Source organism: Rhinatrema bivittatum, chromosome 2 (genome assembly GCF_901001135.1).
Source record: "Rhinatrema bivittatum chromosome 2, aRhiBiv1.1, whole genome shotgun sequence".
Lineage (NCBI taxonomy): Eukaryota > Metazoa > Chordata > Amphibia > Gymnophiona > Rhinatrematidae > Rhinatrema > Rhinatrema bivittatum.
The window spans coordinates 354,975,366-355,000,664 of record NC_042616.1 but is presented as its reverse complement, the minus strand read 5'-3'; the positions used below and the strand labels follow the sequence as shown (position 1 = coordinate 355,000,664).

The 25,299-nt window shown below is 48.5% G+C and overlaps 1 protein-coding gene across 6 annotated transcripts in view; it reads left to right on the top strand.

Moving 5' to 3' along the window:
• The window catches only part of TEX10 (testis expressed 10), a 678,603-nt gene that overhangs the window by 31,634 nt on the left and 621,670 nt on the right, over positions 1-25,299 (top strand). The gene's annotated exons all lie outside the window — the stretch shown is intronic.

Genomic DNA, 25,299 nt, shown 5'->3' with positions numbered 1-25,299 from the left:
GCCAGTTTGCAATCCACGAAAGAACATCGCCACCTATCCCATGACTTTTTACTTTTTCTAGAAACCTCTCATGAGGAACTTTGTCAAACGCCTTCTGAAAATGCAAGTATACTACATCTACCGGTTTACCTTTATCCACATGTTTATTAACTCCTTCCAAAAAAGTGAAGCAGATTTGTGAGGCAAGACTTGCCCTGGGTAAAGCCATGCTGCCTTTGTTCCATTAAACCATGTCTTTCTATATGTTCTGTGATTTTGATGTTTAGAACACTTTCCACTATTTTTCCTGGCACTGAAGTCAGGCTAACCGGTCTGTAGTTTCCCGGATCGCCCCTGGAGCCCTTTTTAAATATTCGGCTTACATTAGCTATCCTCCAGTCTTCAGGTACAACGGATGACTTTAATGATAGGTTACAAATTTTTACTAATAGGTCTGACATTTCATTTTTTAGTTCTTGCAGAACTCTGGGGTGTATACCATCCGGTCCAGGTGATTTACTACTCTTCATTTTGTCAATCAGGTCCTCCACATCTTCAATGTTCACCGTGATTTGATTGTCCATCTGAATCATTACCCATGAAAACCTTCTCCAGTATGGGTACCTCCCCAACATCCTCTACAGTAAACACCGAAGCAAAGAAATCATTTAATCTTTCCTGATGGCCTCATCTTCTCTAAGGGCTGCTTTAACCCCTCGATCATCTAATGGTCCAACTAACTCCCTCAAAGGCTTTCTGCTTCGGATATATTTTAAAAAGTTTTTACTGTGAGTTTTTTGCCTCTACGGCCAACTTCCTTTCAAGTTCTGTCTTAGCCTGTCTTATCAATGTCTTACATTTAACTTGCCAACATTTATGCATTATCCTATTTTCTTCTGTTGGATCCTTCTTCTAATTTTTGAATGAAGATCTTTTGGCTAAAATAGCTTCTTTCACCTCACCTTTTAACCATGCCAGTAATCGTTTTGCCTTCTTTCCACCTTTCTTAATGTGTGGAATACATCTGGACTGTGCTTCTAGAATGGTATTTTTTAACAATGACCACGCCTCTTGCACATTTTTTACTTTTGTAGCTGCTCCTTTCAGTTTTTTTTCTAACAATTTTTCTCATTTTATCAAAGTTTCCCTTTTGAAAGTTTAGCATGAGAGCCGCGAATTTGCATACTGTTCCTCTTCCAGTCATTAATTAAAATTTGATCATATTATGATCACTATTGCCAAGTGGCCCCACCACAGTTACCTCTCTCACCAAATCCTGTTCTCTACTGAGAATTAGATCTAAAATTGCTCCCTCTCTCGTCTGTTCCTGAACCAATTGCTCCATAAAGCTCTCATTTGTTCCATCCAGGAATGTTATCTCTCTAGTGTGTCCCGATGATACATTTACCCAGTAAATGTATCATCCAGTAATTGAAGTCTCCCATTACCGCAGTACCAGTTTGGTTAGTTTCCCTAATTCCTCTGAGCATTTCGCTGTCCGTCTCACCATCTTGACCAGGTGAACGGTAGTATACTCCTATCACTATAGTCTTCCCCGACACACAAGGGATTTCTACCCATAAAGATTCAATTTTGTATTTAGTCTCATGCAGAATGCACATCCCAGTCCATCACGAGCATCAGCGCTTCCTACGCTTCACGATCCTGGACCACCACTACCAATTCCGGGTGCTACCCTTTGGGCTAGCCACAGCCCCCTGCACGTTCACCAAAATCATGGTGGTAGTGGCGGCGACACTGAGGAAAGAAGGAATCCTCATACATCCATATCTGGACGATTGGCTGATCAGAGCAAAATCTCCAGACGAAAGTCATCAGACGACCACAAGAATCAAGACTGTACTGGAGAGCCTCGGGTGAGTCTTCAACACAAACTAGAGCTGTCCGCAGCCCTCCCAATCTCTAGAATGCCTGGGAGTCCGGTTCGACACCAAACAAGACCAAGGTTGTTCTTCCCCCTACAAGGAGAAGAAAACTAATGAACCAATTGTGAAACCTGCTAGGAGGTCCCCGCCCCAAAGTATGGGACTACCTCCAAGTCCTCGGCCTCATGACATCAACCCTGGAAGTGGTCCCGTGGGCAAGAGCCCACATGCAACCGCTACAGCGCTCCCTACTGTTAAGATGGAACCCGATGTCCCAGGACTACTCCGTTCACTTCCAGCTCCAATGGTGGCTATAAGAAGACCATCTAAGCAAGGGAGTAAGGCTGTCTCCACCAACCTGGGTCTTGCTCACCACGGATGCAAGCCTACGAGGGTGGGGAGCCCACTGCCAGGAACTGATGGTTCAGGGGCAATGGTAAACGGAAGAGTTGGGGTGGAACATCAACCGAATGGAAGCCCGGGCGGTCAGACTAGCCTGCCTACGGTTCTGTCACAGACTCCAGGGCAAATCTATCAGTCATGTCGGACAACACCACAACAGTTGCCTACATCAACTGCCAGGGAAACGGAAGCCAACAGGTGTCACTGGAAATAGATTCCCTACAAGGGATCTCAGCCGCCCACATCGTGGGAAAAGACAATGTCTAGACCCAGGGGAATGGATGCTGTCATCCACAGCCTTCCCGTTGATAGTAAACCGCTGGTGAACCCCAGCCATGGATCTCCTGGCAACCCGGTCCAATGCCCGAGTCCCCAACTTCTTCAGTCACAGATGAGAACCACAATCCCAAGGGATCGATGCCCTCGTCCAGACCTGGCCACAGCAAGACCTGTTATATGCCTTTCCCTCGTGGCCCCTACTGGGTGGGATCATCGGCAAGATAGAACACCACAGGGGGATAGTACTTCTGGTGGCCACGGACTGGCCAAGAAGGCCGTGGTATGTAGACTTGCGAAGACTCTTGACGGGGAGCCCTCTCCCCTTACCCCCACACAGGGATCTGCACCAGCAAGGCCCGATCCTCCACGAAGACCCAACTCGATTCTCTCTTACGGTCTGGCTATTGAGAGGACACACCTGAAGAAAAGCGGATACTCGAGGGCAGTGATTAACACCTTGCTCCGAGCACGCAAGTTCTCCACATTGCTAACCTACATACAAATATGGAGAATATTCGAAGTCTGGTCCGAAGACCACGACATCCTTCCGTGGAGAGCCAAAGTTCCCACGATCCTGGAATTCCTGCAGGATGGCTTACAGAAGGGGGGTTGTCCCTCAACTCCATCAAGATTCAGGTGGCCGCATTGGCATGCTTCGAAACCAAAGTGGAAGGCATTAGCCTAACATCTCATCCAGACGTCTCCCACTTCCTGAGAGGGGTCAAGCAGATCTGTCCATCCTTAAAGTTGCCGGTACCCCTATGGAATCTCAATCTAGTACTAGACTTCCTAGCGGGAGCCTCCTTCAGACCTATCCGCGATCTGTCTCTATGACTACTAACCTTGAAGACTGCATTCCTAGTGGCAATATATTCAGCATCTCCGAACTTCAGGCACTATCCTGTCGGGAACCCTTTCTCAGGTTCACACCGGGATCCATACAGCTATGCACTGTCCCCTCCTTCCTTCCAAAGGTGGTGTCTCACTTCCATCTAAACCAAATCATCTCGCTGCCATCTCCAGACGAGCACAAGGGCTTGGAAGAATCTCGCCGTCTTCACCACCTTAACGTCGGCAGACTCCTAGTCCGATATCTGGAAAGGTCGGCATCCGTAGAAAGACGGACCACCTATTTGTCCTTCACAGCGGGAAGAAACAAGGAGAAGCGGCCTTGTGGGCAACCATAGCCCGCTGGATCAAAGAAGTAATCAAGGCAGCCTCCGTAGAGGCAGGCAAGCCTCCATCGCTATAAGTCAAGGCTCATTCCACTAGAGCCCAGGCAGTGTTCTGGGTTGAAACCAAGATGCTGTCACCCACCGAGATCTGTCGGGCGGCGACATGGTCCTCCATTCACACCTTTGCCAGTTCTACCATCTGGATGTTCAAGCTTGGGAGGACACAGCATTCACAAGGGCAGTACTAAGTGGGCCACTGGCAGCCTCCCACCTGTTTCGGGAGTAGCTTTTGTACATCCCATTGGTCCCAAATCCATCTGCTACACCCTAGGAAATGGAGAAATTACTTACCTGATAATTTCGTTTTCCTTACTGTAGACAGATGGATTCAGTATCCCGCCCACGGCTGCACGAAAACCTCTGGTGTCAATTCCCAAGAGCAAGACAAACACGGGTAAGCCACGCTTCCCTTCAGCTAGGACACCCATAGTTACCGGGTGTCTGTGTTTCTCGGTTGAAGGCACTGGCGGTCTCCAGCTATAGTCCACGTCACCCGGTTCAAGTTGATCACGTTTCTCAAGTTAAACAAAGTTAACCAAGGTAATCAAATTATCCAGACATACATATATCCACAATTGCTTTGCGAGGAGAATACTGAAGAGCAGAGCTTCCTGCATGGTTATATGTCAGGGGTGGGCAAGTCCAGTCCTCGAGGGCTGCAAACCAGTCGGGTTTTCAGGATACCCCTAATGAATATGCATGAAATAAATTTGCATACAACTGAGGCAGTGTGTATGTAGGTCTCTCTCTTGCATATTCATTAAGGATATCCTAAAAACCCGACTGATTTGCAGCCCTCGAGGACCAGAATTGCCCACCCCTGGTATATGTACTGGTGCTGACGTCAGATTGAAATCTGACTCCATCTCCAACTGCTATCAGGAGCACACTATACCCATTGGTCCTGAATCCATCTGTCTACACTAAGGAAAACAAAATTATCAGGTAAGTAATTTCTCCATTTATATTCAGACAACAACCAACAAGGACTAAATTGCACAGGCTGGGTAAACAAATAAGCGTGAGAGTAGCTTGCTTATTGCGGCGGTTACTACCCCTAACCAATTAGGCTTGATACTTCACTTTGATACAGTTCCAGCAGTGCTCTCTACATCAGTGGCGGGGGTGGAAGTAAATTAGAACCAAAAAAGTTACCAATAAGTGCCCTGACCTCAGCGGTCAGAGTAACAGATAAGTATGAGAAAAATAAGTGTGAAAGGTTGCTGGGCAGACTGGATGGGCTGTTTGGTTGTCTTCTGCCGTTATTTCTGTTTCTATATTGGCAGATAAACACCATACAGCTCATCTAATTTCCCCATCCACATCTCCCATTCATCTTTATAGACCCTTCTTCTGCCTCAGAGATAACTCTGCTTATCATATGCTTTGATGAATTGTGATACTATTCTTGTTTCCATTACCTACACAGGGAGGCTGTTCTTGTGTACATTATCCTTTGTGTAAATAAATATTTCCTTTGATTACTTCTGTGTTTATTCACTTTCATCCCATGACCCCTTCTTCCACAGCCTCTTGTGCATTTATCCCTTGAATATATTAAAATGTTTGTTTTAACTCACCTTTCCCTCCTTTAATTTAGGGTATACATGTTTAGATCTTTGTCACTATATGCTTTATGATGAAGATTGTTGATCTCTTTAGTAGCTGACCTCTAGACTGACTCTGTTTGACTTATATCCTTTTGAAGGTGTGTTGACCAGGACTGCACTGTATTCCAGATGAATTGACACCAGTCTTATACAGAGTAGGGCCGATGCTATAAATAACGCGCAAAAATGTGTCAGTTAGGAATGCTCTCAGTTTTAATGAGCGCACAATTTTTTGCTGGCACCGTGAATGCAATATTTAAATTAATCAGAAATTCAAAGCGCGCGAAAATGGCGCGCGTTGTTTGAAACGGAGCGTCCGTAGTGCTATTGTTATTATTGCATTGGATGTTCAGTATTGCATTGCGTGTGCGATCAGACTGCATATATCTGTCAAAAAAGTTTGGCAACTGTAATACAATTGTTTGAACTACAAAAAAATGATATTTAAACTAGAAAAGCATATTTGATGTCTGCTTTGCTCCCCCATTGTGCCTGTGACGTCAGCAAGCAGGTCATAATCCTATCTGTAAGCGCATCTTAATCGTATCAGCAGCAGGGTATATCAATTACTGCAACGAGGCAAACTTCCCCTTTGTGTCGAGTTCGATTGGACCTGTACTGGCTACAGACTGGTCCCTTGAATTCACGCGACTTGAGCTTCATCGAGATTCATTTCATCTCTTCATTTCCTTCTTTTTGCAAAGGTAAGAAATGATTGCTTTCTACTTACATAAACATTTTTCATATTATATATATATATTTTTTGGCATATATAGTAAATGTACGACCTTGAATACAGCGTTTGAGGATAGAGCGTGTTAAGGATCAACGTCAAAAATGGGGTGTTGCAAAATCATTTATAATTGGCTCGCTATGTAAGGATATTGGAAACGTGTGTACAGTGTCTGGAGGCAAACTTTTTTCAGTGTCTTAACATTACCATTCCTGAAAGCTGCTCGTGTAAAATTTTTTTTTTCATTTTTCTCATTTATTAACTATTTTTATCGACGTCCTATTCCTGTATGCCCGGCTCGCATCGTAATCGAACGGCCATAAAATTGCATTGTTGATCGACGTCTCATGCTTGAACGTTTATAATACCTGGAGCTGAGATGCGGGAACATTCCGATTTTGGAAATGCTTGCTAAATGGTGGTCGGCCACCCCCGGCACTGACATTCTTATCCACTTTTCAAACTTCTGTTAGCTTCTTAAAGGACGCTCAATCCGTGTATGCCGGTGATTTTTTTTTTTTTTTTTGGTGCCATTAAAGCCCACCTTTTTTTTAAAACTTATTTTGGGGTAGCAATCTGGGAGGCCTTTCTCTCTCTGTCAATGCTATCTGGGGGGGGGGGGCCTGTCTTTCTTTCCTTTCCTGTCGATAGCAGGGCTGAATTAGCCATGCTGTCTGGGAAGCATTGCGACCCCAAGTAGGCGGAGTTTCCTCAGCTAATCACAGACCTTTGACTGTGTGCAGCTGCGTGGTAGTGTTCCCGTGCGGTTCCCTCACCTCTTCAGTTTTTTTTTTTTTTCTGCGAGCCGATCGCACGCAGGGTTTTTTCCTCTTGCTATATTTTCCTGACAGGAATTTTTTTTTACTAATGTTTTCATGGTTTTTCTCACTTTTTGCATCCCAGATGGCTCCGAAGCCATCCGGGTTCAAGTACTGCCAATGTGGCAAACTTATGTCTATTACCTGTATTGCTACGTTTGTTTGGGCCCAGATCACGATCAAGCGTCGTGTAAGGACCACAGCAGAATGTCTCCATGGGCCCAGCGTCAGCAGGCAGCAAGGATGGAGCGCCTAAGGACGGGCTCATATGCCCCACCGTTGTCGGTGCACTCTTTGCTGGGACCGGCGAAGAAGGGTAAGGCCCACTCAAAACGAGCTTCCTCCTTGGGCTCATCAGAATTGAAAAGAATCGTCCCCAGTACCGGGCCAGGGTCTCATACACCCTCAAGGCCTTCTAAAAAAAAAAAAGCCAGGGCTCCGACGGCGGTACTGTTGATAAAAGGATCAGGAGATGTGTCGTCCGGATCTTTGGATTCAGCGTAGACAAAGCAGATGCACGGTGCACTCAAAACGCACGGCGCCTCCTTGGTGCATAGGTTGGCGCACGGCGCAAAAAAGTTGCATGTTGCGCTTCCGAATCAAAACATCATCATACGGCGCATCATACACACACATCGATGCATACCTCAAGGAAAAGAACGGAAAAGAGAAAACATTCTCATGACTCCCTAAGGATCTCTAATATCAACCCTGATGTTGATGTGGAAAATGTATCTGCTCCTGAATCCCACTCCTCGGGTCAGACACCAGTGAGTGAGCGCTCCTTTTGTATTTTCTCCTCCGTTTCTTGGTCTAAGAGACACACTCCTTCCTTACAAATTCCACTAACCAAACATATTCGCCTATCTCCGATCATTCAACCATGGGACCAACTAAAAAGGACATCGCCTGAGGACATTTTGTTGGTGGCTAGTCCAACTAAAGCCCCAAAACAAAAGCTGCACATTCCTCCACAAGGTACTCTAGCAGCATCTGCGATGACTAAAATTTCTGAAGTCCTAAGCTTCTTCTTTCAGGATCTAGAGCAGACAAAACAGATACCACCTATGGGCTCCCCTCAAGATTCCCCACCTCCATCTCCAGACATTGAACCATTAGACGCAAATTCTGAGCAAACACCGGTCAGCTCGGTTTCTCAGATATCCACCCATTCCTCGAACTCTTCGGGAATGCCTTCTGATCCCCTGGAGGACTTGACCTATGCAAAATTTATTGAAAAAGTAGGCAACCTCCTTCAAGTGGAAACTGGAAAGGTTCCTAATCCCAGGGCAGAAATGATGGGGATCCTAAAAATCTTTGAAGCTCCTCCTGAGCTGACTGCTTTACCACCACATTCGGTCTTAGATAATGTTCTGTTCAAGATCTGGAAAACGCCTTTCTCAACAACTGCAACCTCCAGAAAAATAGATATCAAATATAAAATGCGCAATTTGACACAATTTGACACTTCCCAACTTCCTCATCACTCCATTGTGGTTGAGTTGGCTTTATCAAAGGCAAAGTGTAGTAAATTACATTCAAACACTCCACCGGGCTGTGAGAATAAATGTCTGGATGACTTTGGAAAGAAGTTATACCACTCCTCCATGTTGGCAATTAGAATACAGCACCATCAATTCTATACTACGCAGTACCTCTTTGAATCTCTTCAAAAGCTGCGTCCAATTTGTTTATCTGAGGACAACACTCTTCCATAACCTTTTCTGGATATAGAAGAAGGTCTTCGACATTTACTTAGGTCTATTTATGAATTGTTCGAGTCATCGGCAAGAGCTTCTGCTATAGCGGCCAGACGCCTCACTTGGCTTATAAGGTGAGCGCAATTCGACCTGATGTGCATGAGAAATTAGCTGATATTCCATGTGGAGGAGACACTCTCTTTGGGGATAAATTTGGGGACACAGTCTCTCATTTCAAAGAACAGAATGTGGCTGTACTTTCCCTTACGACACCTGCAGAGTCACATAAAACCCAGCAGAGGTTTTATCCTTACCGTCGACGGTATTATTCATGACCATACAACAGACCATATTCTCAATATAGGCCTCAGCCATATGTTCCACCCAGAAACCCAGCCCAAACTGTTTCAAGGGGTCGTTCCAGACAACAAAAACAAATGCCGGCACTTCAACATAAACAACCACCATCTTTTTTAGGTCAATACAGCCATCACCACCACCAAAATTCATAGGATGACGCCTTCATTTTTTCCTAAACACTTGGGAATCCATTACATCAGACCAGTGGGTAATCAACATCATCAAGAATGGTTACCTTCTAAATTTTCAATCCATTCTCTCTCTTCCTCATATTCCTCCGATACGGACAATACATGCCCACTCAGCATCCCTCAATGCAAAATTGACCAACCTACAACTTCAAAAATCCATACAAATCATCCCGCTTCAACAGCATCAGGGATTCTATTCCCAATACTTCCTTATTCCAAAGAAATCGGGAGGTCTCCGACCCATTCTGGATCTGCTACTACTCAACAAACACATCTAGAAAGAGAAATTCAAGATGACTTCTCTCAAGAATATCTTGCCACTGATACAACCCAATGATTGGCTATGTTCCATCGACCTGAAGGATGCATACTCCCATATACCAATTCACCCATCCTCTTGGTGTTACCTCTGTTTTCAAGTTCAGAATACACATTACCAATACAAGGTTCATCCCTTTGGCCTATCCTCAGCCCCAAGGGTATTCACAAAATGTCTAGCAGTGGTGGTGGCTCACCTCAGGAAACTTTTGATTCAAATATTTCCTTATCTGGACGACTGGTTAATAGTAGCATCGGATCCGTCTACACTGAGAGCACATACGTTACGTACGATCAACTGCCTTCAAACATTGGGATTTCTTGTCAGCCTCGAAGTTTCACCTACAACCTACTCAACTACTTCAATTCATAGGAGCTCTCATCAATACAGTAGAACAGTGAGCATACCTTCCTGCGGACAGAATACAAACTCTTACAATGTTGGCTTGCAGCCTACTCAACAAAACCCAAGCATCCGCACGCCAAGTTATTCAACTTTTGGGACATATGGCGGCAGCAATCTATGTGGTTCCCCACACCAGACTTCACATTCGGCGCTTACAGTGGGGCCTAAAGACCCAATGGTCTCAATTTCTACAACCACTCAACTGCAAGGTTCAAATTACCAATGCAATGAAGGAGGACATTCGTTGATGGCTCTCTCCCAGTAACCAATCCTCGGAGGCCCCCTTCCATTTACCCCCTCATCAGCTCACACTTACCATGGATTCCTCCAGGAAGGGTTCGGGAGCCCACCTAGGCGATCTGAAAACTCAGTCTGTGGACTCCTCAAGAGACTATATATCAAATCAATCTCTTAGAATTGCGTGCCATTTGGAGAGCACTTCAAACGTTCTCTGCTCAAATCCGAGGATCAAGTCAAATGGTGTACACAGACAACCAAGTAGCCATGTTTTACATAAACAAGGAAGGAGGTCGTGTTCCTGGACACTGTGTCTGGAACAACTCTAATACTCCATTTGACAATCAAAGCCCAAGTATTATTTCAAGCCACTTACCTTCCAGGTCTCGACAATGTAACAGCAGATCGTCTAAGCCAGATTTTTCATCCGCACAAATGGACTTTAAATCCCGATGTGGCAATAAGCATTTTCCGACAGTGGGGTTTCCCCGCAATAGACCTCTTTGCCACAGAAACCAACAGACAAGTTCAAACCTTCTGCTGCATTTATTCCAGCAGCCTACGGTTCGCCCCAGATGCCTTCCTCATTCCATGGACACCAGGCTTAATGTATGCCTACCTTCCCATTCAACTAATTTCTCGGACAATTCAGAAATGCATTCAAGATGTGGCGGACATGATACTCATCGCCCCAGCATGGCCAAGACAACCATGGTATGTGTACCTAATGCGACGTTCAATACGCCCATCAATAATGCTGCACAGCCTTCCGCATCTTTGACGCAAGAAGGGGGCGCTCTCCTTCATCCAATGCATCGATCACTTCATCTCACGGCGTGGAGATTGAAAGGCAAATACTAAATCATCTAGGCCTATCTTCACAGGTAGAAGATACCCTTGTTGCATCCAGAAAACCTTCAACCAGACGCAACTATACTGGAAAATGGCATCGGTACTTTGAACTGGTGTAGCCCGAGGAACATAAATCCTTTCAGCCACTGGCAGTCAACTACTGCAGTATCTGCACTCACTTTACGAGACAGGTTTAGCCACCACTTCAGTGCGAGTTCATATTAGTGCTATAGCAGCTTTTCATGACCCTCATAACCATCTCCCAATTTCTAATCATCAGTTAATCTCCAGATTCATGAAGGGCATGTTACGGCTTCGCCCACCGGTGACTAAACCACCAGTACCATGGGACCTAAACTTGGTTTTGGAACAACTAATGCTTCCTCCCTTTGAACCATTGGACTCCAGCCATATAAAATATATGACATGAAAAACAGTCTTTCTGGTGGCCTTCACATCCGCGAGAAGAGTCAGAGAACTCCAGGCTTTGGTTCACTACTCTCCTTATCTAGAATTCTACCATGACAAGGTGACTGTTCACCCTCACCCTACCTTTCTACCTAAGGTGGTATCGATTTTTCATCTTAATCAAACTATAACTCTGCCCATTTTCATGCCAAAGCCTCATGCAAATGACTGTGAAAGACTTCTACATTCTCTAGACTGTAAAAGAGCTCTGGCTTACTATAAACAAAGGACCCATTCCACTTCGAGACCTTATCTACTGTTTCTTTCCTTTAACCCAAATGACTCTGGGCAGCCTGTCTCAAAAAGGACTATAGCCAGTTGGTTATCGCAATGCATTCTTTTTTGCTACAACAAACATTCCATTAAGCTTAACAACAAGCCTCAGGCGCACCAAATCCGCACCACTGCAGCATCAGTTGCCCATTTGAACAAAGTTCCCTTGACTGATATCTGCAAAGCGGCAACATGGTCGTCAATCCACACCTTTACATCCCACTATTGTCTACAACAGCAAATGACCTCTGATGCAGCAATAGGCACAGCAGTCTTATCAACTCTTCAAAATATATGAGACTGTCTACTTCTCTAAGGGTTGCTGTCTGAACCTTCCAGACCATATACCTGTGGACACAACCCGGGAGCTTGGGACTCCCAGACAGCATGGCTAATTCTTCCCTGCTATCGATGGGGAAAAAAGCAAGTTTGCTTACCGTAAACTGTTTCTGTAGATAGCAGGATGAATTAGCAATGCATTCCCTCCCACCTCCATAGACAGTCACGCAAGGGACACACATCGTATTTTTCGCTCCATAAGACGCACCTAGAATTCAGAGGGGGAAAATTAAAAAAAAAATAAAAAAATGGTGTGCTAAACTGGCTCTGTTCCGGGGTATTTGTGCGTCTTATGGAGCAAATTTAGGGGCGTGCATAATTTTTGTCCCCACTTCGTTTTCGGGTCTGGGAAGGGCCATTTCGGTCCACTCCCCAGATCAGAAAACTTTAATTGTTTTCTTTCTGTGGGAAACCCCCACCCCCCCATCCCAACCCTTTAAAAAGCAACCTTGCTTTTTTCTATCTGTACATGCTCTCTGGGGGGGCCTGTGTTTCTATCTGTCCATGATCTCTCTCTGATCTGTCCAATTTGTTTTCTCATGTATCATTGCTGTTCTTTAAATTGCCAATAACTGGAGTATAATACTTTTGTTTCCAGTCTCTGTTTTGGCAGTGAGTAACTTACATGGAGAACAGCGGTCGAAATGCTGGTGGTCAACTGGATGGACATCAGAATGGGAATGGAAGAAAACGAATCTTGCATCCGGATGAAGAGCAGGTGGGACCCCAGTGGTGTCCAACCTCTACAGAAGTGTGTGCGTGATGTGCGCTTCTCTGATGCGGAGAAGGAGCAGCTCTGCCGGAGTATCTGCGAGAACTACAGGGCCCTCTTCAAATCAAAGTGCTCGCAATCGACCAGAAAGCAAATCTGGGAGCGGATCGCTCTAGAGGTCAGTCTCCAGGGGGTCAAGACCAGGGATTTAAAGCAGATTCAGCACTGCCTGCGTGACACCTGCAGGGAGGTGAAGGAGAAAGCTGCCAGAATTGTGGCTTCATGGAAATGGACAGTGGTGGACCTGCTCATAGTCTGCAATTGACTCCCCTGGAAGAGCTGATCCTCTCCACACTGCGCCCAGAGGCGCTCGATGGAGTGACTGCACCTGACGGCTGTGACTCAGGGCGACCAGAAGGTACAATTTTCGAAATGACTACCATGTTTGCATTGTTTGTATGTGCTTGGGCGAACAACCTAACTTATTATTGATTGTTTTATCCATTCCTGGAGCAGCAGTGTCAAACAACGGGAGAAGAAACAATATGGATAAGGGTGTGGAAGGAGATTCAAACTCTCCTTCCACGCCTGAATTCATGTTCCCCAACACCAATGAGAACCCTCCCACTGAGTCCGATGTGGTCGAGGAGACGTAGCCCGAAGAACTTTGGATGCTGACCCTGCAGGAGGACTCCACTCCGGAAGACACCCCTGAAACACAGCCGGTGGAGACTACAGGGGCTCCAAAAGAGCAGCAAGTGGACGAGGTTGGCATGTCCATCTGCCTGGATGAGCTTGCCAACAACATGGTGATCAATCTAATTGAACAGCAGCAAGGTCACAACTCTGCAGTTGCCAATCGATCCTCCAGCAGATGCAGCGGGAGAATTTAAAATTCTAAAACAACATTGCTGCACTGGTGGGAAGACAGGTTGTGCCAAGCCTTCATATCAGCGACACCACAGTGACAGTGTTATTTTTGTTTTCTCAATAAATTAGTTCCCTGTTTTTCAAAGGCTGCAATGCCTCTCATTTTTCCAGTTTTTCAAGTTGCCTATTTTTTACCTTCTTATTCTATATTCAACTATGATTAAACTTTTCCCCAAATGTGGGAAGCCTGCTAATAATAACACAGGAGATAATGGCACAACCTCAGATTTTCTTCCCTTTTCTCACCACTTCCCCAACCCCTAGACATTGCCACCTAAATACCTCTACCCTTTTCCTGGTATCTTCAGTTCCCTGTACGTACCAGGATCAGTCCAGACGGTGGGTTATGTCCCCCGTCCAGCAGATGGAGTCAGAACAAAAGCTCGAGGGGGAGGCCCTATATGACCTCATCCCCTGTGCCTCAATCCTCAGTATTTTCTGACTCCAGCAGATGTGAGCAGGGGACTGGCAGTCCCCAGCACAGGAGATTAGGTTTTTAGGCCTTCTCTGGATAACGGATCAAGAAAAAAAACCCAGAAAACCTCTAAGAGGTTCAAGGAACAGGAGGAGGGCAGGTTAGCCTACAGTGTGGCTGGGCTAGGGCAAGAGGGACTTGCTGACAGGCTGCTCTCTTGTGTTCTGTCCTCTGTGTCTTTTCTCTTCTGTGCTGTTAGGGTAAGTGCGAAGAATGTTTTTCTTTAAGGTTGGTTTCCTTTGCAGTCGCCGGCGCGGTGGATCTCGCCGGATCGTTGGGGGACAATTCAGTGGGACTGACTCCCCCCCCCCCCCCCCCCCCCCCCCCAACAGGTTCCTATCTGCTTCGGTGCTACCCTGCTGCCCTGCGAATTACCATTCCCCGGGGCCGCTAGCCGCTGGGAGGTCACATTCCCCAGCGGCTCCGGAGGGTCGGCAAGGGGGGGTGATTCGCGCGCCTGGGATGCCGAATCACAGCGTTTGTGTGCCGCACCGCGTGTTGCCTGCCTGCCTCCCCCGTGGTCTCTCATGCCACGTGCGGCGGCCCGTTCGTCCTGCAGCCGGCAGGGGTGTCGGCTGCCGCGGGAGGGGCTCTGTCCGAGCTGCCTCCCCGCGGGAGAGGACAGCTCTACAGGGGGATGGCACAGGAAACAGTGGGGAAGACAGCGAGCATCGACATCGGCAGGCCCCGTTCCCGCTGAGCGTGGGAATGGTGGCCAATTTGTTTTCAACTGAGGACGCCGGCATTTCAGAGGAGGAGGCAGGGGCCCCGATTTCTTCGGTGCCTCCCGTTTTGGCGCCTCTTGAAGAGCAGGAACGCAGTCAGCCGACTGGGGAGTTCCCGGTGGGCCCTCCCCCGGGGGTTACTTTATTCTCACCAGAGTTTTGTGGTGCTTATGCACAGGCCCTTCTGGCAGAGCAGCAGTCAGTCCCCCGGGTGTCCCCTGGTTGCCCCTCCCCTCGAAGCTGCCTCGCTTGGATCCGGCACTGGGGGGGCCTCCAGTGCAGAGGAATGGGCAGCCGGCAAGGGCAGCGCAGGGGTCCTCCCGGGCTCCCGCGGGGCATTCGCGGGATTGGACTTTCACCCTGGTAGAGGACCCCTCCCGGACACAGACGGGGATGATCCCACCCTGACGGCTCAGGGGGAAGGCGATGACCCGAGGGTTCTTCACATTTTTCAGGCGGAGGAGCTCGACGACCTGATTCCTCACAGTCTTCAGGAGATGGACACTGATGCTCTTTCGGATCCGGCTGCACCAGACCCCAGGGGGAGAAAAAAGGGGACCCTCTCCTGGCAGGTCTCCAGCCCCTCTCCAAGGCTTTCCCGATACATTCCACCTTTTTTGCAGCTGATTGCCAGGGAATGGGACGCGCCGGAGGCTTCTCTCAAGTTCAGCAGAGCTATGGATAAACTTTATCCCCTCCCGCAGGACTTCCTTGAGCTCCTCAAGGTCCCGGCGGTGGACTCAGCAGTCTCGGCAGTCACAAAGCGTACTACAATCCTGGTCGCGGGCGGCACAGTCTTGAAGGATCTTCAGGACAGGAAGCTGGAGGTCTATCTTAAGCGAGTCTTCGAGGTGTCGGTGCTTGGGGTGAGAGTGGCCATCTGTAGTTCCTTGGCACAGGGAGCGGGTCTCCGTTGGGTGCAGCAGCTGCTCACCTCACAGGACTTTCCGGCCGTCGAGACTCAGCAGGCGGACAGGTTGGAGTCCGTCATGGCGTATGGGGCGGATGCCCTTTATGACCCCCTCCGAGTACTATCTCGGTCGATGGTGGCAGCGGGGTCGGCCCGTCGTCTATGGCTCCGCAACTGGTCGGCGGATTCCTCGGCCAAGACCCGCCTGGGATCGCTTCCTTTTTAAGGGAAAATTCCTCTTCAGTGAAGATCTGGCCCAGATTATCAAGCCTCTCAATGAAAATGCGGTATATAAACTCCTGTAAGATAGGCCTCGCTCCAACAGGTCGTTCAGTTTCTCTAGGAATCTGTCCCGGAACCAGCGGCAGTCCCGTATGGGCAGACAGCAGCAGCCGCCCCGGAATCCGGCATCTCGTTTTCATTCCTGGAACCAGTCCTGTCGGGGTCGTAGGCCCGGCAAGGAGGCCCCAGCTTCCGGCTCCTCCTCGAAGTCGTCGCTATGAGGCCAGCCTGACCCATGAGCCGACCCCCGCGGGTGGGGGGCCGGCTTGCTCTCTTTTACGAAGAGTGGGTCCGCATCACGTCGGATCAGTGGGTCTTGAATATTATATAGCATGGTTACGCTTTGGATTTGTCTACGCACCCGGGGACAGGTTCGCTTCTCACCATGCGGGTCTCTTCACAAGCAAGGAGCTGGTCGGCAGACCCTCGATCTTTTTCTGGTGTTAGGGGCGATAATGCCGGTTTCCGCCCCCGAGCGGGGTCGAGGTCATTATTCCTCCTATTTCGTGGTTCCCAAGAAGGAGGGCACGTTTCGGCCCATCCTAGACCTCAAGACAGTCAACAGGTTCCTTCGGGTTCCACGTTTTCGCTTCCCTGTATCTCACGGAGGCGTAACTTCATATCCCAATCCATGGAGATTATCAACGCTATCTCCGCTTCAGGGTTCTAGGTCATCATTTCCAATTCTGGTCTCTACCCTTTGGTTTGGCAACGGCTCCACGCGTGTTTACGAAAGGCGCGGCGGCGCTCCGTCGAGAAGGGATCCTTGTTCACCCTTACCTGGACGACTGGCTCATTCGGGCGCAGTCCCGGCTCCAGGGTTGTCTAGCCATGGACCAGGTGGTACGGCTGCTTCGGTCACTGTGCTGGATTATCAACTACGACAAGAGCAACCTCACGCCCCCTCAATCGTTGAATTTTCTGGGCGCTCACTTCGACACACGGGCGGGCAAGGTGTCCCTGCGTCCGGAGCTTGCGCGGGCTAATCCTGCGTTTCGTGTCGCTTCCGGAACCCACTGCGTGGGATTATCTCCATGTGCGGGGGACCATGGCGTCTACGATCGACCGGGTGCCATGGGCCTCTGCGCATCTGCATCCTCTTCAGAAGGCACTGCAAGCCCGGTGGAAGCCGGTGCCACGGGTTTTCCAGGCAGTTCTCCCGATTCCCGGTGACAGCTTGTCTCAGCCTCAGCTGGTGGCTGGATCCCCGACCCCTGGCCCGGGGGGGGGGGGGGAGGTGTGTCCCTGGAGGATCCGGACTGGGTGGTGGTTGCCATGGGCGCCAGTCTCACCGGATGGGGAGCGGTCTGTCGGTCGAGCTCCATCCAAGGCAGGTAGCCGAGGGAACAGATGCAGTGGCCCATCAATCGTTTGGAGACCAGGGCGGTTCGCCTAGCCCTGCAGGGATTCCTCCCCCTGGTTCGTCAGCAGGCAGTCAGGATCCTGTCTGACAATGCGACCACAGTGTCTTACATCATCCGCCGGGGAGGCACGAGAAGCTGGCATGTTGCGTGGGAAGCGGAAAGGCTGACGCAGTGGGCGGAACTTCACTTGCTCCACTTGGCAGCGTCCCACATTGCAGACGTGGACAATGTGCAGGCGGGCTTCCTCAGCCGTCAGCGTCTGGATTCAGGGGAGTGGGGGCTCTCCATGGAGGCAAGGCGCTTGCTCATACGGCGTTGGGGGGACGCCTCACATGGACCTCATGGCCACAGCCGGCAACGCAAAGGCACCTCGCTTCTTCAGTCGCAGAAGGGAGCACGGCGCGGAGGGATTAGATGCCCTGGTCCTCCCTTGGCCCAGGCAGTTTCACCTGTATGTCTTCCCACCGTGGCCTCTGGTGGAAAAGGTGATTCGAAGGATAGTGAGTCATCCAGGGCTTGTAATTCTGGTGGCGCCGTAGTGGCCCCATCGCCCGTGGTTTGCGGACCTTCTCAACCGGGCGGTCGAGGAGCCGATTCGTCTTGGTCACCTCCCGCGACTTCTCGGACAAGGACCCATATTGTTCGAGGAGACAGATCGCTTCTGTCTGGCGGCCTGGCTTTGAGAGGCACAAATTGAGGCGGCGTGGATATCCGGAGGCAGTGATTCCACTCTGCTGCGGGTGCGGAAGTCGTCCACCTCTGTTATGTACGTGAGGGTGTGGAAGGTCTTTGAGGCTAGGTGTGTCTCGTGTTCCATTCCTCTGGCTCACGCCTCGGTGGCGCAGATTCCCTCCTTTCTACAGTCCGGTCGGGAGTTGGGTCTTGCGTATAACTCCATCAGACTCCAGGTAGAGGCGTTGGGAGCTCTTCTCCACAACGGACGGGAGTCACTTCTCTCATTCCATCCGGTCATTCTGCGGTTCCTCAAGGGGGTGCGGCATCTGAAGCCGCTGCCTAGACCGCCCTGTCCTCCTTAGAGTCTCAACCTGCTGCTTAGTGTGCTAGGCGGTCCACCTTTCGAGCCCCTACGGACTGCCACCATCAGGGATCTCACCCTCAAGACTATTTTTCTGGTGGCAATTAGTTCAGCGCGCCGCATTTCGGATCCCCAGGTGTTGTCCTGTCGGGAGTCCTTTCTCCGTTTCACTGAGAAAGGGGTTTCTTTGAGCACGGTACCCTCCTTTCTGCCTTAGGTGGTCTCTGCCTTTCATCTCAGTCAGTCGGTGGAGCTACCTTCCTTCTTGTCGCTCTTTGGATGTCAGGCGAGTTCTGATGCAATATTTGGCGCCTACCAATGATGTCTGACTCTCTGATTTATTTATTTAAAAACTTTTCTATACCGACCTTCATAAACATATCAGATCGGTTTACAATGAACTCAGATCATCTGTTTGTTCTCTGGGCGGAGCCTAGGAAGGGACATGTGGCTTCCAAGACTACCATTGCCCGCTGGCTGCAGGGGGCGATCGCCTCGGCGTATCTCGGGGCTGCCCTTCGGTCGCAAGCCACGTCTTGGGCGGAAAGCACGGCGGTACCCTTGCAGGAGATGTGCAGAGCGGTCACTTGGAAGTTGCTCCATACTTTTTCTAGACACTATCGTTTGGATGTCCGAGCTCCCGGTTTTGGGTACTTCGGGGATAGTGTCATTCGAGCAGGGCTTTCCTCGGCCCACCCGTAGTAGGGAAGCTTTGGTACATCCCACCGTCTGGACTGATCCTGGTATGTACAGGGAAAAGAAAACTATTCCTTACCTGCTAATTTTCGTTCCTGTAGTACCATGGATCAGTCCAGACGGTGGGTTATGTCCCCGTCTTCTATGCTCTCCTTATTTCCCACCTGACTATGGCATTACCCTTGTCATCATCCTCTCCCCTAACCTCTTCCCACTGTGTTATTTCTTTTGCCCTTGCACATTACAGGGACAGCACTGGAGGCCGGTACTGGTCATAATACTGGAGAGCAAACAGGACAATCAAATGTTTTTATATGTCAATATTTATTAAGATTTAAACATCAAACTATTTACAATGTATATAGCAATGTACAGGGGGGGGGTAGGGATAGAGGACAGGGGTTGTTTAGGTGACCCTGGGGGACAAGGAGGTGTGTCACTGGCAAGGCAGCAGGGGCCCACTGGGCTGGGGCCAGGACAGGACCACCAGCGATCCAGCTCCTGCTAAGGTTGACAGAAGCTTGATCATCCGCTGCTGGCTTTGCACTAGCTCTGCCAAATTGACTCCCACATTCACCAGGAGCCCTTGCATTGTGTCCATCCTATGGTCCAGCTGACCAAGCAGTCTGAGCACAGCATCCAGGCGTGCCTCAATTGAAGAAGGCCTTCCTTCCTCACCAGGCACATCCTCAGATCCTGCCTTTTGCTCTTGCTGATCGCAGGCCGCAGATGGAGCATCAATGGAGGGCTCCTCATCCCTCGGGGACATGGGGTGGGAAACGGGTGGGGCAGGCAGGGTATTGGGCCTGGGAGGTGTTGGAGGTGGCAGGGTTGGGGGCAGCGGCCATGCATCTGGGAGTGTTGGGGTGGAGGCCAAATAGCCAGTGGAGTTGGGGGGGGGGGGGGGTGGCAGTGGCCATGCATCTGGGGGGAGGTGGTGTCAGGGGTGGAGGCCAGATATACGGTGATGTTGGGGGTAGCGGTGACGAGTGAGATGGTTTGGCAGCCTCCTTTTCTTCCACCTCCTGCTCTGCCTCTGAGCTTGAGTTCGAGGTGTCTGAAATAGAAAATAGCAAAAGGTGTTGGTGAAAAGGAAGGATGGATGGAAGGAAGGATGGATGGAAGGAAGGTGGTATTCAAGATGCATTGATTTAACACAACAGATATAAATAAACCGTATTATTTATACTCACAACAATTTTGTTAGTGAAAGAGAAGTCAATGGACTTGCGCACCCATCACTCTCTACTTTATCAATTTAGGGGGTGGAATAATCGGATATAATTCTGAATATACTCACCATCCAGCTGCCCACGTCGGGCGTGGAGGGCCAGGAGCCACCACTCCTCCTCCCGTCGCAGACGCCTGGCCCTCTTTTTTCATTGCTTCCACCTGGCAGCAGGAATAAAAAATGCAAACATAACTATATACCGTCAATGCAGGGCCTGCACCTCCCCACCCATTCTACAATTCAAGCTACCCCAATGTAGGCCTTGCCCATATTCACCTCTCTGGGGTAGGACATTTGGGCATTAAATCTCGCCCTGAGCGCCACCTAGGCAGCATCTGCCCTTTCCTGATTACGCTGGCGACCAGGGCGAAAAGATAGCTGCCTCTCATCACTTATAATGAGGTTGGCTAGCAGCCGCTCATCCCCGACTCTAAAGTTTGGAAGGCGACTTCTGCCTTGCGGCATTGCTGCTGCTGGCTACACCTCACGTTCTGCACAAAATGGATGTTTAGGCATGGATGCGGGGGATGGACATGTGCAGAAGGAACCACGTGTGTCCCTTTAAGGGACACCCTGGATTAAAGCGTCCATTCCTGCGGCCCCTCGTGGACGTTGATGACTATACTGTCCCTTAAAGGTGCCAAACGGGTTTCTGAACAACCTGACATTGGCGCCCCAAGTCTGGCGCCTTTTAGGGCACACCCCGGACTAGTGTCCATTCATGCGGCCCCTTGTGGACGTCATGACTTTGGTGTCCCTTAAAAGGGTCGACTTGGGGACACGAAGGGCCTTTCATGCAGTCCCTCGTGGACGTTTACAACCACGGTGTTCTTTCTAGGGGCCGGACTTTGGCTGTTCTTCGCATTCAAAGGACGCCTTGGATGTAAGCGCCCAAGTAAAGAACGTCAGTAAGAATTTAAGGAATTACATTAAACCACAGAAACACTCAGCTGCAGAAACATTTATTAACTATAAAGAAGTCAGAAAACCAAGATAACATTAGAAAATGAACATCCTTCAGAGCCTCTCGGACTCCAACTCCTGAAATAGAAAACACAAAACAGTGGAATTTTGGAAATATCTTAGACAGAGGAGAGGGGTTATTTATAAGACCTCTAAGAACCTTCATGCAAAATACTCCTCAATGACCCTTCAGCGACCCTCCGAGCCTCACACTGTGTTGTCCACTTCTGCAGCTGGTTGTGCAGGTAGATCTGGGGGCAAGTTTTCAGGGACCAAGGCCAAAGCCCAACGTGAGGTTATGTAGCATGCAGCAGGCCATAATGCATGCAACCTTTTCAGGACTGTACTGGAGGGCACCACCTGACTGATCCAAGCATCTGAATTGTCCTTTCAGCACGCCAAATATCCATTCGATGACAGACGTAGTGCTGGTATGTGCCGTGGTGTGCGGAGTCAGCAACCAAGACTTACAGCTGTAGCCAGCATCACCTATAATAGAGGTAATAAATATTACATGTTTGACACTGACAAAAACACCAGGGAAACACATATATACACAATAGTACTAAAATACTTTAGGATAAAGCAATTAACTTCTACTTGTGCATTATTCCTTGCCACCTGGTTCTCTATCAAGACTATGAGTACCTACTGTTACTTTCCGAGCAGCCAGACATCACTGTATTTCCCTTAGGGAAAATCGGTTCCAAGCGAGGAACGAGCAAGGATGTAGGAATCGTGGCAGCTCCCTGGAAACCTCGAAATTACATTCAGGATCCGATGACGGGCATCACATACCACCTGCATATTCATCGAATGGAATGACTTCCGATTGCGGAATGCATGCTCTTGTTCCGAGCTGGGGGTAAGTGCGATATGGGTGCAGTCTATTGCTCCCAATACATTGGGCATCCCAGCTATGTCAAAGAATCCACGCCGGATCTCATGCAGTTGCACTGGGTCCACCGGGAAATAAATATACTATCACATACATTTCATCATATCCCTCAAGACTTCTCCAAAGTCTTTAGGGATATGATCTTGTCCAAAGACTGAGGACTGATTGATCCTGCAAACCAGTCTGACTGTATTCTGGAAACTACCTGTCGCAAAAAAATGCAAGGCACACAGAGGTTTCGCCAGCCCTGGGACAGCATGGTTGTGAGAGGCGATGGGATCTATATCATTGCACATGTCTTGGTACACAGAGTCTCAATTGCTCTAGAGCTGAGACGGTATCTTTGCACCACTTCAGACTCAGGTAATCCTAGGAGTGCGTGGCTGAATAACACACTGCCTGCAGGGTCTACAGATGGCTCCGGGCTGCACCTGGAAACATAATAGCGTAAGGAACATAAGACATAGGGTCACAGCAAGGATCCATCAGGTGTTTTTCTAACAGACCAACCACATCCTCAGCTTACAAAAGAACAGTTGCAAATGGACCTGGAACTAAAGGACTGTAGGGTTATTAAAAGATGCAAAATTAATGAATGTTCAACTGTAAAACATCAATATCACAGACATCCAACCCAGAGTATCCTAATGGCCCAAAAATTGGACGTAAATTCAACATTTCAATGAAAACAAAACAAAAGTTATTTCCTAACCTCTGCCTGCTCTGCGTGGTCTGCATGATCTGGTCTTCTGTTATTAGCAGGGTTATTTGCTATTGCCCGTGTGCATCTTCCTCGCAGATGCAAGAAAAAGGTCAACACTACAAGGAAATAAGCAGTATCTATTACAGAAACAGAAAACCCGAGAAACCACCAGCTATCAGCACAATAACGCCAGTGTAAAGCAGGAACAAAATTTCAAGCGCAAAAAAACCCGCTAAAGACGCACAAATTTTCAGCGCGCGTTATTGCATCGGGTACTAATACCTAATTGGCGCATTTAACTAGATTTGCATACCATTGGTGTTATTCTCTAGGCGCAGATTTTCTGCGTGTGTTAAGGACGTGTAAAACCTGATATTGCATACGCGTTCCCTCTGCACTCAAATGTGCATCAGCCCCAGTGTGAGGGTGACCGAACAAATCACCTTGGCTGGAGCAGAAAAACACACTGACTCCACCCTTTTCAAATGCACTTTCATTAACAGTACTTAATAAGACTATCTGCCTAACTTTGCAGTACACTTCCCACTCCCTTGATTTTGGTCAGAATAGATTTACAGGATCTGCCTCTCCTGGCGCCATGGAGGCCTCCTGAACCCAGCTGGGTTTACACTTACTCTGCCTCAGCTGGTCCCACTCTCCGGATTCTCCCCTGTCCTGCAGAGTCCCACTCTCAGAGCTCTCTCCCTCTGTGGGATTTAAGATGGACCAGGCATCTAGCCTGGCCCCACATAAAAAAAAGGGAAAACAGGTCACTGTGTCACAAGAGACAGTATCACCTTTTATCTATTGGTAGTCCTCTCCCTATGCATCCAAGCATCTTTCTTGCTTTTGCTGTTGTATTGTCTGCCTGGTTGGCTACCTTAAGATCTTCAGATGCGATTGCCTCCCAAACCCATTATTTTGTGCATAGAACTTCACCCCCTATGCTGTACTGCTCTTTTGAGATTTTTGTAACCCAAATGCATGACCTTGTAATTTATTTTAGAAAAAAATCTGTTGCCATTCACTAGACCCACCCCCATGTTTTCCATACTTTCCAAGGTATGTTGCAAATTTTAGGCACATTTTTCTGATTGGTATTATGCAATATTGCAAACAAAAATGCTGAACAGAACCAGACTAAGGACCAATTGCTGTTGCATACCACTGGTAATGCCCTTTCCTCTTGAGAAAACCTAGGTTTGATTCCCAGGGTAGATTTCTATTCACCTGACTGGCTGGGGATGCTGCAAAGGCAGCATTTACAGCCCCTGGGAGGGAGGGAGCCTCAACCATTGCTTATTGCAGACACCTAGTAGGCAGACTTATGGATCACTGTTACAGGGTTCTGGGGAGAACTAGGAATTCCTTCTGTAAAGACTGGGCTAGCTAAATGGGGGTGGAGAACTCCTGAAGAGTTGTAAAGAAAGGTTCATGGTGCTTTAGCTGCTTCTGATTCAGCTGGAAGCACAAAGAGCATGAGGAAATTGCAGGACCAAAAATTGTTTTAAAAAAAAAAGGGGGGGGGGGGGCACGGTGGCAAGCGCTGTTTGTTGCCTTGTGGAAAGTCCCCTGTGTGATCCCTAAGTCCTGTCTCCTGTGTTTTGGATAGACTGGCGAAGCTGTGGAGGCAGTGTTCATAGCACTTAGTGGAGAGTCTCTTGATTATTGTTTAAGGTGGCTGGATGCAGGGCCTGTGATTGCAGGATTCCAGAAGGAGCCCTGCTGCAGGGCCTCCTGGTCCAGGTTTATCAGGGCAATGATCAGACTAGGCATGTGGGTTGAGGGGGGAGGATGGTGACATAAAATAGGAGGAAAAATCCTTGGGTAGCTGAGAGAGAATTCTGTGGTTCCACTTGAGCTGGAAGTACAAAGGAGCAGGAAGAAAATGCCAGATAAAACAAAACAAAAAACCCCCAAGCAAACCAAAAGCACATTTATCTGTGGCCACTTCTGGTGTTTTATAAACATTTTTGGCTTTGTTAGAAAACTGCATCATGCTTCTCTATTGAGTCTTACTCTAGTAAAACTGATGGTTTTATCATGGCTGGGAGTGTTAAAGGAATCACTTTATGTGATGGTGAAATTTAAGCTAAAACTGGTAAGGTATTTTATTGCTTCTAAGGGTTGTTTAGTGGTTGTTAATCATATTAAATAAAAATGATCTTCCTAATGGTATACTATTGTGAAATCCATGCTGCCAGCTGCGAGTGCTAGAATCTTTGCATTATGTACCACATGTATATCTTTCTATAATAATGCCACTACATGTTTGGTGCTATCCTGCT